Raw genomic sequence first — 13,424 nt, 5'->3', positions numbered from 1 at the left:
AACATGCTCAACAGGAACTGTAACCAAATAATGGCCCGGTGCAAAAATAAACTAGATAAAGTGCCCCTCCGGGCACAGGTCTCCACCAGGGCAGGTCAGGGTGTGGCCTCCTGGTGACACTATAATAGGCCAATGTGAAAAGGATGCCATTTCTCCTTATGCCTTGGATGGCAATTGGATGATTTGAGGCATTTTGTTCCAAAAATGTGTTTTGCTAAAATCCACCTGTTGGTGGCGCTATACCAGGCCAATGTGAAAAGGGTGGGATATATTCATCAGCCTAGTAGGAAAGTCCGGGAAAGATTTCACGTAAATGGCATGCTGCGTTCATGATTTGAGGCTTTTTGTTCAAAACGGGCCAATCCTGCAAACTTTGAAAGCCAATGATAGCCAATTAGGATGGAATATGAAATATCGGACAGATCCGTCTTGAACACATGACTATAGAGATACTGTGTAACGATTTGCGGGATTTCTTGGACAGAATCTGGAGGAGTAATATTCAAAAATGTGTTTTACAAAAGTCGCCCTCCTGGTGGCGCTATAAAAGGACGTTCTGGAAAATTTGGGGCAGAGGTTCATCGTTGGCATCCAGGGAGTTTGTGTGCAAAATGTGGCATTGACCGGGTTAACGGTGACGGAGATTAGCTGTACACAGACGGACAGACACACACGGACTCACACACACACACTCTCCCCATGCCTTCGGCCTGGTGGAGACAATAACGGCCTACTGCAAATAGCAGCCTAGTTTCCTTATAAACAACCGGGGTCCAAACCGATGGTACATATATGTCAAAGGGCGTCCCAAGTCAATCCCCAAGATCTGAATCAGACTCGATCGAGGCATATTTTTTGATGAACCGCTCTAGGCAACATATCGTTCATTCAATGCCGGATCCATCCATCTAATGATTTATTTATCCTCAATAAATAGCTATGTGATGCAAACAGGTGCACATGGGCTGAAAGCCGAATATCAAACATGTCAACACTGTGGAAGCACTTCCAACAACTGCACCGTGTCCTAAAGCAACGCCCGATGCACTCTGCACTCCTGATTGCAATTATAGTGACATTTGCTAACATCGCTTGCATGGTAGATGATTGCTGTCATTTGATGTTTGCTGTCACTGCTCAGCATGACAGTGCTGACTGACTGACTTCAATAGGTTACTGTACAAGGTGCTACTGTATGTTGGATGCCCATTTTTAAACTGTGTTGTTGTGGGTCATGCAGCATTTGGTCATATTTCAGTCAGTGTCATATTTCACTTAACACGTCAAAGAGGTTATTAGTGGAAGAAAGAAGGCCCTAAAGTTTACTCCTGCGTGAGTACTGTATGAGTGCTTTGTTTATTTCACAACAGCCAGTAGACGATACAAGTAATCTCATTTCCCGTCTGTGTCTGGCACAATGCCAGGCAGAAGAGTAAAGGAACCCGTACTGGTTGACAACATTAATTAAGGTATTTGAAGCAGCCGAGCAGACAACCACATTGATGGACGGCACACGATGAATACCAGTACTTAACCCATGCAGGGCGGGAACCCCCGTGTTTTAAGCATTATGTTATACTTTAGCTATTGAAAAATAGCAGATCTACAAGCTCATAGCTCATAACGGAAAATCGTGAAAATATGGCGCAAATCTTTGAATATATATTCTTTCAGAGCGAACGTTTTTAACTAAAATCTTTGCTTCTGGGGGGGGGGGGGGGGGGGGGGGGGGTCCATGGAACAACATATTTTCAGATAGGGGTCGGTGTCCAAATACAGATATTTTTGGGGCTCCTTGACATGAACATGTTTGAGAACGACTGACATAGAAACATGCATGGGTTTTTCAGAAAACGGTCAGGATTTTAGAAGGCATTTGTAGAATCGTCCTCAGGTCTAAATGGGTTAAAGTAGTCTATGTGTCAGTGTCATTCAGTGTTATCGGTACTACTTGAGTTATTTATTAATTGTTGAGAAAATCTTCAAACGCAATTTGTACCAAATGTTGTCAGTTCCAAGGCCGAAGCGCATGTTTGCCGATTTTCAGCTGTCATTGGATCATCACTGAGCCGATGCAGCAGTCCAGGTGAGTCTCTACTCACTCTTATCTTGGACATGAATTGTCACAAATCTGCCCTTTGCTGCAATGAGGATTTCTTACTCTTTGCTGGAAAAATCTTGAGCTGTGAACTGCATACTTACAAACCCATAAGCCCAAGAGGATTGCAATGAAACTAATAAAGGTCCTTTTAAGAAATCCTGCCTACTCGCAGCAGCAGCCATGAAGCCATGTGCCAGGCACTAGGGCCCTGCCCAAAACTCTGAGTTGCATCCAAATCACGTAAACAAAATGCACCAGATGTGCCAAAAAGGCCACTGATTCAGCCGTAATAATTTAGGAAATTAACTTTGTGCTGCCTGTATACTTGCATTAGGGATTAGGCCGCATTATGGGTCTATAGGGAGCTCCTGTAGTTTTGAAATGCAATCCTGCGCGCAACAGCGGGGGGGAGGAGGGCTCTGTCCGAATCCTCCGTCAATGGGCAAGGCAGCTATACATGGCTGAGAATTTTCACAAGTCAACGCAATTGAGGTACTCTGGGATTTCAGGAATGCTGCCCACATGGAATTCTGAGCCACAATATTCATACAGCAGGTAACTGGAGTAAAGAAGACCCTACAGGTCAAGACTTCAACGCGGTGTTGTAGCAGTCAGTCCTGTGTGTCTTATTGCCATATATTACCATCATTTTATAATAGTGTTTAAGATTAATTGAGTACTACAGACGAAAAACAGTTTATTCTGACCCCTCTCCACGAAAAGGCCTCGTTGTCCTGACCCCTTATCCATCATTTATACATTATGGATAATTATTGTGGACTTAGTTTAGCACAATATACTGAGCGTATTAACAAAGACAACAGTGTAGGTGCTGGACATTGAGAACACAGGGGAAATATATAAAGCCTTCAAATCCTATCAACAGTTGACATACATCGATTGTAACATTTGACACACGACTACTTCACAGTATAATTGATACCATCGCCACATGTCTCTTAGACGTGATCCGTCTCTTGGCATTCAGCTGAAACTTGACAACTTCCCACTTGCAGCAACATTCTTCTTTTCATATGTTCACCGAGATCAAAATGAAAGGAACCAGGGTCAAGATTTATAGGTCTGTAGAAAAGATCAGAACAGTGAGATCGCCCATTTTCTCACATTCCTGCACCTTAAAACAGTATTATAGGTGTTGTGGTATCTGGTGGAACCACATTTCATCAATATAGCCTAAATCATGTTAAAACTAGACAGACTAAATTCACATCTAAAATTGTTAACGACTAAATAATACTAAGCCATAGTGAGAGGCTACAGGACCAACAGGGTAGACGTTTAGGACCCATTCTTCACAGCTGGCACCTATGCTAAATAGCTAGGCCTACTTCGATCTAGGAGCATTCAGACCAGAGGTCTCCTGTTGTGCTTCCTGGGACCTGTCCAGACAATTTGGTTTGGGTGTTAACGACTGTCTGTTTCAAATGTGTATTAGGATTTGGGCTTGTATAAAGAATCTACGAAAATGCCTATCTGTGTTAGTCAGTGGCTCACACGCCGTGAGGCGGGTGGCCTAGGCCCATGCAGGAGAGATGAGCTGTACTTTGTGTCTGCAAATAAACCTGGACTCCGAAACCTTCATTCATCTGTCTGCCTCCGCGTTTATCCTGAGTACTTTTGCCTAAGTATTAGAGGTTTGTTCATGAGCTTTATAGAGGGAAAAGCAGTCTCTCTTTGGAGTTTTTATACTTCAATTGGTGCGTCGTAACCGGTGTCTTTGATGCATTTTTTTGCGTCAGGCAGAAGAGAACCGGCGGGGACTTTTGGATATTTCAGTCTAATTTTGGCGGTTGGTGGTTGGTTTGGTTTTTTGGCGATACGGCGTTCAGTCTACAGCGGGAGGGAGAGGCCCTCCACAGCGCGTCGACGGGGACCATGCTTCTCTTCACGTCTCGGCGGGGGGTGGCGGGTCTCCGACCCGAGGAGCGGCGATGCTCAGCGGCGATTCGAGGGGGATCCTTGGCTTCATCTACTCGGCGGTCAGCGGTCAGGGGGAGGCGGAGGGCCCGCTTCATCGGCTCTGCTCTGCTTGGCGGGGCGGGGCAGCTGCTCTACGGGCTGCGCAGTCTGCTTTGGGGGCCATTGCGGTTCTCGTGAATTCGCTTTGTCAGTCATGTGTTGCGATTCATGACTGAAGGGAGGGGGAGGTGTGTAGAATTCATTTCGAAATGGACAAGAGGACAGTGTCAAACAGCGGCCGTGTAATATGCAGTGTACTGATCACACATTGTGCACGGCACGGGCCGAAAAGAGACACACTCCGGCGGCACGTCGAGGAACTGCAGCCTTGACTGCCCGTGCGTGGTGACTGATGGACAAAGAGGTTATAGGTATTGTTGTGAAAGTGATTTTTAATTGCATACTAGACAAATTGGAAGAGAAAAATGTATTGTTTTCAACGTGAATTAGTAGGCATTATGTTGGTTGTATGTTTTTGTCGTATAATTTGATAAGTTGAGTCATGAGTAGCCTACTTATGGAACAATGAGGTAATTTCCTAGAGACGTGTAGAGAATTAGTTGAATATTGCTTAGACTCTGGCCTGTTAACGTATTTATACCTGAACTGCCTTAGTGGAGCAGAGTTTTATTTAAAGCATTATAAACGTATATGTTATAGCATGTCCTAAATTAAGCAGTGTGGTATAGGATGTTTTTTCGCTTTATAGTGGTGTCTAGTATTTAATGTGTTGATTAGCAGGGTCGGGTCTTCACATAAACACACCCGATCTCGCTTATTTGTAATCAATCAACATTTCAGATTAGATTTTAATAGAACACTAAAAGATTATACTTAGGCTGAACCGAAATTTAGTTATGTGTAAAGTGTGTAATGAGAATTGCCTGAAGAAGTTATGTAACCTTGATTCCGTTTGTCTCTGTAACCATTTGAGTTCTAATGTAATTGTTTGTTTGTCTTAGGCCTATCTGTTGTTTTTAATTTTATCTTTTCTTAGTGTCAAGGGAGGAGGTCCAAATGTGGTTCCTTTTATTTTGTGATAAACGTGTAGTACGTTTAGCAAGGGAGGAATGTGGTATCTGGTGGAACCACATTTCATCAATATAGCCTAAATCATGTTAAAACTAGACAGACTAAATTCACATCTAAAATTGTTAACGACTAAATAATACTAAGCCATAGTGAGAGGCTACAGGACCAACAGGGTAGACGTTTAGGACCCATTCTTCACAGCTGGCACCTATGCTAAATAGCTAGGCCTACTTCGATCTAGGAGCATTCAGACCAGAGGTCTCCTGTTGTGCTTCCTGGGACCTGTCCAGACAATTTGGTTTGGGTGTTAACGACTGTCTGTTTCAAATGTGTATTAGGATTTGGGCTTGTATAAAGAATCTACGAAAATGCCTATCTGTGTTAGTCAGTGGCTCACACGCCGTGAGGCGGGTGGCCTAGGCCCATGCAGGAGAGATGAGCTGTACTTTGTGTCTGCAAATAAACCTGGACTCCGAAACCTTCATTCATCTGTCTGCCTCCGCGTTTATCCTGAGTACTTTTGCCTAAGTATTAGAGGTTTGTTCATGAGCTTTATAGAGGGAAAAGCAGTCTCTCTTTGGAGTTTTTATACTTCAGTGTCATTTAAGAATGTGCCCTTTCTTAACCATATGTACCCTAGCGTATAGTGTCGGTATTCTGGCTGGGGCGAACATTTAGAAAAATAGCTCCCAATGCAACATGTGTTATTTTCACCAAAGATCTGGTGTAGAGGGGAAAAAAGGAGCAGAACAAGTTCAGAGCCCTGGGAGACCCTGTTCCACTAAGCATAATCATACTGTGTTTGCTCTATGTCCTTAAGATAACCCATGTCGAGAAGTATAATTATTGGTGAATGCAAATGAGAAGATTTAGAGCTTAAGTCAGAGGCAGGAAATTGCGAGTCGAAGACCATCAAATCAGTTGACAGAATTGAAATTCAAATTAAAAAATGAAACACGAACAATTATGCAAAAATAGAAGGAGCGTACGTTTTTCACACAGACTCTAAAAGGCAGGCCTGTCTTTTCCAGAAAAGCTGTGTGTGTGTATATGGAAGGTCTTGCAGCAGGGACACTTAATTAAAATATCTGTGTTAGTGGTGTAACTTTTTCGGTGAGGTGTAAAAGTGGCATTGAGTTACTCACACTCCTGCATTCTTCAAGTGGAAAAGCTGAAAAAAAGAGGAGGTCACGGGAAGTCAAGAAAACAAGCCCTTTCCTGAGTCAAACACAGCCATGGTATAACCTTACCATGCCAATGAAACTGAAGACTCCCCTATTAACACACATTATGAGACTGACTCATGGGCCCTCTCCAAACTGAGCAATGTGTCAGTCATTATGAAAGAGGTGACCGTGTGATTAAGGCGATTATATTTCTAACAGGGAATTTGAAAAATCCAGATAGGATTGCTTTCTGGAGTTAGCCACATGAGGCCTTTTCTGGGCATGACATAATAGGCGGCCATTCAGGGAAAACATTCAGCCTAATTTGCTGATCCGCAGCGTGCTTTGAACTTGTAGATCGGCTATTTTCAGTGAACGAAATTTGGTGTATGGGGGGGGAAAATGAGGGGGCCAACCAGCGCTGTCCAGGTAAACAAAATTACACTTTTAAAGTGACGGTACACATATTACCAGTTAACAGTTTCTTTAATATTTTTTTCTTAGTAAAAAGGTCAAATGTCTTCCGTCTGTTAGAATGGTACTGTATTTGAAGGCCCTTGTAAAAGATACGTCTTTCCACAAAATAATAGAAAATGCTCGATAGTGGGCTCGATAAGAACCCGGCTCGATAAGCCTGATCGATAAGGTGCTCGTTATCAATAAAAATGAACGAGCTCCATCCCTAGTACAATGAAGTATATAAGGTTTAAGTGGTTAACTTAACGGTGTAACCGTTCTCCACCACTGTGCAGCACAAGCAGTGCTGTAACATATCAAGGGGTATAATGATACGTTGTGTACAGTGGGCCGTGTTTGCCCCTAAAGGTTGACTCTGTGAGGCAGTGGCGTGCACAGACATTTAGAGGGGCAGGTGCTCAAGTTAAAAAAGGGCACCTTGTGCAGCGCGTGGAATCTTTTTTTTTTTCCCAAAAGGGCACATTGCCAAAAGGGCAGGGGGTGCTCTAGCACCCCTAGTGTCTATCTGTGCACGCCACTGCTGTGAGGGGAGACTCCAGTTAATCCCAGGAAAATTCAGGCAAACGTGGTGACTGTCCAGTGACGGCAGTGGGTGACCTTCTCACGATCTTAGAAGGTTAGAAAATCTACAGGAACTGAATTCCACGTCAGTAACACCTAGACGATACTTACAGCAAGTGATGTTGAACTTTGGTTGAAGTCTGGGGGCCGTAGAGTGAGTTAAAAGTCCAAATATTTGCAGTCGCCTATTCTATAGTTGCTCCTTTGCTCCATGAGTAAGAGGAAGTCTAGTTTCTTTCTTGTTCTCTCCATTCAATCTCATTGGATAGTGAACAGAACTCATATTGACATTGACACATTAGCACATAACACAAAGAAAGCAGATATATATATCTGTTCCTTATTCTCCTCCCGCCTGCCATCGTCACTCACGTTACACCGACACTGGTGACCTATTTATGTGGAACATATCCAATTAGAGAAAAGTAACATAGAATCTACGGTCTTCATATTCATTTATGTGCTTAAAAGTCTGATAATGAGTCCTGTTTTGCCATGCAATGAGAGTGAAATATACTCACTAAAGGGTGCGTTCAGACTTGGATGGTTAGAGCGTCGTGATTACATACAAAGTCAATGCAAAGACGAGAATTGCGCGAACGGGCGCGGCGCGACCTGGTGCGGTACAAACGGGACGAACCGAGGCCAATATATATATGTATTCAGGTCTGAACGCAGGCTTATGTTTATCAATATTTGGACCAAAAATACCTATAAAGTGCACATTTTTACACTCTCAGAAAACAGAATGTGACAGAATATCTTATATCTGTGACTTGTCTGACCTACTTTCAAATTAATGGAGAACTTGTCTGTGTAGTGGAAGTAAAGTTAAAGTCTAATTTATACTCCATAGCACAGAGCCAGAGTACGGCGGTGTCCCTCGTCACAAGAACTGATTTGATCGTTGCAATGTGGCGCATTGGTACTAGCTTGAAGATCAGATGTTGTTGGCAAGGAGTACAAGCTTAAGTCCCTTTCTAAAACCTTAAACGGCTGTTAAAATATTCCTTAAAAAGATACAACCCGTGAATGATATTTCCATAAATTGCAACACTGTCTAAACAACAGTAAAGATGGTAAAGACTGGGGGTTCATAGTGTCTAATCTGGTGCACTTCAGATTACGTTATATTGACAATGTCAATCAGTCTGTGTGCAATTCTCTTTTTTTTCCATTAAAATAAGTCTCTGATTGTAGCTTTAACAATCAGTGTAAGCAAAGGCAACCAACTGACTGCTTGAGACAAAACCTGGGGGTGCCGAGGTGTTTGAGCTCTCCCAGAACACTAATGAAACCCGATGAGAGAGGGGAACCAGATTGTAACAGATCGTAAATGTTTGGACTGCACAAGTAAATAAGGGATGAAATACTTCCTTCTGTGCAAGTTGAAGCACCTTTAGTATCGAATCGACATCAGTTGAAATGATCCAGGCCAGGTTGTGGAAAAATCTAGTCGAGCCAGTCCTACAAAAATAGATTGTCAAGTGTTGACTCGATATTAAATGCTTTCAGTCCAATTCCGGTGGTAGTAATGTCTCATCTGTAATCACATTTTGCTCCAAAATGTGTTGTTCTAAAACAGTGGTTTTCAACCAGTGGTCCGGGGACCATTAGTGGTCCTTGAGAGGGTTCCAGATTGTCCCCAGCTAAACGATAGAGAGTTGGTAACCAAATGGACCCTTATTAGATCTTTAACTCTTGATAGTGTAAAATGAAACCAAATGGACTCGTACGGACCATTCATTTGGTGTCATTTTACGCTCTCAATTGTTAAACATCTGCCTTGCTTAATTTACCAGAAGTCTGCATTCTACACAATTAGAGAATGTGGAATAATTATTTTCATCAACGCCTGTTGTCTCTACTAATTGTACCAACATCAATACAGCATGGAATTGTGGACAAAATCATATCCAACGACAAAATAATATTCATAGTCTTTGGTCTGGGGCGCTAAATCTCATCAAATGGTGGTCCTTGACTCAAATGGCGAATAAATAATGGGCCTTGATATGAAAAACTGTATTTTATACATGTCAGTGTACTTTCATGTCAGCTCAGCTATCATTTTGACATGCCATTAATTTGAACCATCATTCAATTTATGCATATATTATGCACACTACTAATATTTTTATATTTCACATAGCTGACATGTTTTCTTTCTATCTCTATTCTTTTATCCTTTCTTGAAAACTGCAAACGATGGGAGCTTGTATATGACTAAAAACTTCACCCACCTTTTCACCCATTTGCAGGTATCACACAGTATCTTCCCTTACATTTACAGTTGTCAACAAATATGAATATTTCCCTCTCCTTCTGTTGGTCGCTGTGTGTGTGTGCGTGCGTGCATATGTTCCTGGGTCCTGCCTGCCCTAGCTGTCCTAAATCTCCTCATTCACCATTTGAGCTAATCACCAGTCACCACCCTCAGTCAATACACCTGCCATCCATCAGCTCATCACCATAAACCCCATCTCTTCACCCACTTTGTCAGATCATTGTGACCTATAGTGATAGAGACCTGCTTCTTCAGACCTCCAGAGATTTGTGATTGGTTAATTCTGATCACTTTCCTTGTGCTCAGGATAATTTCTCGTCTGCCCGTTCACTTGACTGCCATTACAGCCTGCCCATGCCATTACCAATCGCTCCTCGACTCCCATCCTCTGCAAATAAACCCTCTTAAACCATTCAGCGCGGGAACCCCTTTTGGTGTTTTAAGCATTATGTTATGCTTTAGCTATTGAAAAATAGCAGATCTACAAGCTCATAGCGCGGCACCGAGTGCTGCGCTACAAGCTTGTAGGTCTGCTATTTTTGAAAAATCGTGAAAATGTGGCGCAAATCTTTATATATACTTTCAGAGCGAACGTTTTTTAGCTCAAATCTTTGCTTCGGGGGGGGGGGGGGGGGGGACCATTTGAGAAGTTTGAGAACCATTGACATAGAAACATCATCAAACTGCCAGAATTTAGAAGACATTTGTAGAATCGACCTCACCTCATCTCCTGACTGTGTATGTGTTCTGCATGTAGGTTGGCTCTAAACTCCAAAATAGCAGCTTTAGCTGAATTATTCTTAAAAAAAAAAAAAATAGTTTGTTTAATACATTGATTTCAATCTTTCACTCTGTCACACAAACGCACTTGCATGCACGCACGTGCACACTAATCTTGTGTAGCCAGATGATCAGAGATCTCAACTACTGATAATGTCTGGTGTGACATCTAAATTCAATGTAGGGAGTAACTGGGTGGAAGTAATTTGGAGAAAAATAATAACTTTATTGCAGAACCAATGCAACCAACTGCAATTAGGGCGGTCATTCATACTGGGAGTGATATGATTTGTTTTCAAAACAGTGGGCGTAGGTTTGGCAGCGGCCGTTTTCTCCGCTCGCTGTTTCATATATTGATTTTACATTTCCCCAGGCGTATCAGTAGGCGGAGATCGCTGATTGTCTGGCTATAGAGGACTATGTGCACACACTCACACACACAGGCTACTGTACATGTGCACAGGCACGTGTGTGCATGTGTGCACAAAACACATTTTTGGAACAAAATGCCTCAAATCATCCAATTGCCATCAATGGTGTAAGAACAAATGGCACCCTTTTCACATTGGCCTATTATAGCGCCACCAGGAGGCCACAACCTGACCTGGCCTGGTGGAGACCTGTGCCCCGAGGGGCACTTTTTCTAGTTTAGCTTGTTTTAGTGTAGCCTGCTCATAAATAGACTGCAGAGGGAGTTGTCTTACCCTATGATCTTCCCTGCAGTCTGCACCAATCTGAACTATTTGGACCTCAGTTGCACTGAGAGATTACCGAACCAAACTGTGATGCCAAATCTGACCAGGCTTTCCAAAAAGATGATCTTCCTTGCCAACTTCATTCCATTGAATGGTGTGAAGCCTGCAGAGCTAGTTCAGGCAGGCAACTCGTGACTAGTCTCATGCACTCTTTACCTGATCAGAGTGGCTATTTAAACCTATCTGCCTACCTGCTCATTCCTGGCTTCTCTCCTACTGTGTGGTCGCGCGCTGCTGCTGTCTCCCTGCCTCGCTCGCTGCTCAGCTGCTGCTCATGAAGTTTTTGCAAATCCCAACGCCTCCCCAGCATCCACCTGTATACAGGCTCTGTTTCTAGATCCCCCTGCATGGGGGTCTTTTTCATTCCCTGTAATTCTACTTGGTTTATAATTTAACTAAAATGTTAATGTTACAGGGAATGAATAGGGACAGAGCCCTGACGCCAATCTATGCTTCATATATCCATGCTCAATTATGCTCAATAAATATATATTCTAAATTCACTCTAAGAGTTGTCTGACTGAACTGCAATACAAGTCCTTTGACCGCTGAACAGTCATTTCTGATTGGGTGGGCAGCATTTTTTAGAGAACGCTTAAAAACCATTACAATAACGGGACAGCAACTCAGGGCTCAGGGACAACACTCTCAAACATATGTACGTATGTTCCTCAGAGAACAGAAAACAATTCACCATTTACATAGATTTTGTCAGTAGGCAAACTGGTCACAAACCTACTTCTCCAAACGAAAGTCTGAATAGAATGCAGTCCATGGTCCAAATATATACAGGTAATAATAAACACCCAAAATAATAATTATTTAAATAAATAATAATTCAAGTGTCATTTTTTATTTCTTTGTGATTTTTTTTAGTTGAACCAATGGACTTCCACAGAGTAGCAGCATCTTTGTTAACAGTAAACTAGGCCTACTGTATCACAGAGTCCTGTAGAGGGCACTGACATATTATGTAATGTTCTTGGATACATGGAGGTAGTACACACATTTCATAAGAATGAATCAGAGATATGCTTCCGAAGTAACCATTTAAAGACAGCCTATACTGTAACGCTGTCTAAAGATCCAGTTCACTGTTTTGAAATCTGAGCAATAAGGAACAAGGAATTCCATATTCAGTCAGCTGTCAAGTTGTAGGCTACATAGACTACTGTTCTAAGGCAAAAGGAAAGGTAAAGGTAAGAGGAACTGTTTTATTATTACAAATTTATCAAACATGATTTTATAACATTTACAGCCACCATTCTGGACAAATATGGCTAGTATAATATCTTCAGGCAAACAATCTTTAACTTGGTTTTAGACACTGACAAATCACCAACATGTACCTAAATATATATAGGGTATACCACACTGTAAGTCCTACAGTATGATATATATTTTTAGACCTGGATAAATTTGCATTGACATCATTTCTGAATTTCTTTGAAATGTAGAAAATGTACTTTGGACATTATTTTACACACTTTGAGTATGTAAAACCAATGCTTTCCACTTTTCCCATGAGCTTCCGAACTTCACAGCCAACTGGAAATGATGGGTGCTTACATTTAAGGTCACATAACTATAACATTTCTACATGCAAGGGTACATTTACCCACTGAGTCATCTTACCCCTCTCTCCCTTAAATAGTTTCTCAGAAATAATATGGATTTATTACAGACATAATTTCACTTTCGTATTTTGTAACATGTTTAAAAAATCTGTAGGCCTGCCCTACACTCTTTTCAGTTGCTCAGTACATAAACGGTTGTATTGGTATCACATAGTTCCTCTGTATTGAGTAAGTGAACACAGTGTGTGGATGTTTTTGAGTGGTGCAACCACTCCCTTACGGAGCTATGTGTGTGGCTGGGTGACTGGGTATGAGCACGGAAATAGCATGGTTGTTTTTTACCACCACCACCACCACGCAACCTAACACACACACAAATACACACACAAAGCACATATTAACTGTATATATGATGATTTCGGGTGTGCCAGTACAGTACAGTACAGTACAGTACAGTACAGTACAGTACAGTACAGTACAGTACAGTACAGTACAGTACAGTACAGTACAGTACAGTACAGTACAGTACAGTACAGTAGAGGGAGGCCCACACGGTAACTGTCATTTCTCAACCGTTTCGGACGTGGGGAGGCTCACCGGAATCGGCCCGCGTTCCTGGGGGCCTGGATGTACCGGGGACCCCCCGGGGATTCCCCGGGCACCCCCAGAGACCCCCACATGGTAACTGTCATTTCTCTACCGTTTCGG

Source organism: Electrona antarctica (genome assembly GCF_951216825.1).
Source record: "Electrona antarctica genome assembly, chromosome: 7".
Taxonomy (NCBI): Eukaryota; Metazoa; Chordata; class Actinopteri; order Myctophiformes; family Myctophidae; genus Electrona; species Electrona antarctica.
Note: the sequence above shows the minus strand (reverse complement) of the source record.